Below are 2,672 nucleotides of genomic sequence, written 5' to 3' on the forward strand. Positions count from 1 at the left end.
ATTCTTCCTTCACAGGAGTTTTCCATCCTCAAGGAGCACAGGAAGGTGTCCATTGAAGATCCAGGTGAGAAGATGTGGTCTGGCACCCTCTCCATCCTCCTGCAAAGGTTATGTTTCACAGCAGCAAATTAAGGAGACTGATTGCTGTAATTCCTSTGGCATTTTCCAGCTGCTTTGTCACACAAGGTCACTGCTTCGGCACCCTCATGCTGAKCCTTTCTGAGACACTGCTGCCAGGAAATTCATTATTTAATGAGGGGCTTTCAAAGCAAGGGCCAGGGTTCCCCATGCCACGGCCTCCAGAGGCTTCTCCAGCCAGCTGGTGACATTTCCCTCCTGCATCTTTTGGGAAGGGCTGCAAAGGGAAGAACACCAGATAGCGCTGTTGGGGTGGGCAGCTTGGACTGCCACAGCCTGTTGTGGGCTCCCAGATCCAGGCAGGTGCCCCATGGCAGCCTGGCAGCCATCCATCCTCACCCTGGCACAGAGCAGCAGCTTATTTGGGCTCTCAGCTGGAGCCCGGTGGATTTGATTGTGTTAAAGACAAACATGAAATAAAGAAGTTGCACAAATGCACCTTCTGAGGGGTCCAGAGAGGCTGGGCCTTGCTCCAGGTGCCGGGGCAGGAGGAGGGGACATGACACCACAAACACAGTTCCCACTKCTGGGGTGGGCATGCTGTCACTTCAGAGGGTGTCCCACACCGTCCCTGTCCCCTCCCTGTTGCAATATTCCAGGGTGTGGGGTCCCAGGATACTCCCACGGCCTTGTTTGCCTGTCAGGGTCACAAGGTGACACCAGCACATCGTGTGTGAGCTCCAGGRGTGGCCAGGGCCCCCTGGGACACCYTGATCCCTGGCCTGGCCATGTCCCAGCAGGTTTCCCAAGCTCACTGACCCCTGTGTCCCATGGCTCCCACACCTTTCCCAGTGCACAGTGCAGCTGTGGCCAGCACCCCCCTGGCCCTTCCTCCGACCAGCCATAGATCCCAGTTTGAGGGTCTGGGAAGCCTTGTCCCAATGGAACATCTGGGTCGTCCTTGTCGCAGCTGAACATCTGGATCACGGTGGCAGCTGGCTGAATGTTGCCCACCAGGTTTCTTGAGAGTTTTTCCAGAGGCTTGAGGCTGTTGGGACTGAGCTGCTGCAGGCATCTTCCCTAAGCCCTGCCCTGCCTGGGTGTCACTGCCCCCTCACAATGCCTGATTGATGYGTCTCTGTGGGGTGGGCAATAGGGCAGCACAGCTTCCTGAGGTCGGGCCCTCACCCCCTAAACCCCTCCGTGGAATTTGGGGTGACAGAGCACTGGATTCTGCAGAATGCAGACACAGATCTGGGCTTTAGCACAGGAGCTGCTCTTGGCTACTTTGCTCTCCTCTCCATRAAGAGAAAGGTGAGTTCCCCTTTTGGGGTTTCCCTGTGCTTGGGCTGGTGTCCCTTTGAGATGCCACATGGCTGTGACTCAATCCAGCCTGAGGAAGGGGCAGAAAGTTCCCTCCCAGGTCAGCCAGGCCCTTCCAGGCTGCCTAAGGTAAGGGGGAGGCAGCTCAAGCCCATTTGAAACAGGTCACTGCAAGCCCTCTGAAAATGTCTTTGCCTTGGGTGGATTAACCAGTCCAGCTCCCTGTGGGGCACCCACTCACATCCTCCCAAAGGAGAATTCCTGTTTCTACAAATCCCAGAATCCCAGACCAGTTTGTGTGGGAGGGACATCAAAGCCCATCCCATTCCACCCCTGCCTTGGGCATGGACACCGTCCACTGTCCCAGGGTGCTCCAAGCCGTGTCCAACCTGGCTTTGGAAACTTCCTTGGGAAGTGCAACATTCCAGAGCAGAGGAACATATGGAAAGGGACACCCTCAGTGACCTTGAGGCAGCTGAGCACCCTGTAACTMTTCTTTAATGGAGGACACTTTACACTGAGCCACAGAGTGATGGTGTCACACGTTGTGTTCTGTAATTACAGTGTTTCCATTGCAGATTAAATTTTTAGGGGTTTATAACTTTTTTTTTTCAGAGAGTGAGCAGCAATGACCTGTTTCTGCATTCRAAGCAGGTTTAGGGTCATTATGTGAGAGTTAACTTTCTGCTACAGCGTATTGCAATGGAATGAGTCTTWCAGAGGAAAAGCATTTCACAGGATTGGCAAAAACGAGCATATTCATCTTAATTTTTGCATCTACTTAATTTCAGCTGCTTTTATAATTAAATGTTTGGTTGCACTGGCAAATACAAGCAAATCCTTGCCATCATGAAAACAATCCTATTCCATCTGTGTGCTGTGGAGGRATGGAAATAGCTTTGCATGGAACTTCTCCTTAAAAAACCAAAGGATGATTTTTTCCAGGCTGGAAGAGCAGATGGGTGTTATTTTCTCCATGTTCTTTCTAACAGGCATTGACTTCTGCTCTCCCTGTGTCTTGTGTTCCATGGAAGGTGTAACCAAAAGTCTGYRTTCTATCACCATCTCCATGAGCTGTTAAACCAGGTGGGGYAGAGCTCTTTAYCCTCAGCATGACCCAGCCCTGATAACACCCTCAGGGGCCATCTCTGCTCATGGGCCATCGAGGGCTCTRGGAATGACCCCTGGAATTCCATCATCCCATTGGGAGATGCCCTGCCCAGAGAGGAGCTGGACATCCTTACTGGCACATAAACTGAGGCTCTGGAACA

Source organism: Malurus melanocephalus, unplaced genomic scaffold (assembly GCF_030028575.1).
Source record: "Malurus melanocephalus ecotype Western Australia unplaced genomic scaffold, MMel_1.1 scaffold_424, whole genome shotgun sequence".
NCBI classification, from domain to species: Eukaryota; Metazoa; Chordata; class Aves; order Passeriformes; family Maluridae; genus Malurus; species Malurus melanocephalus.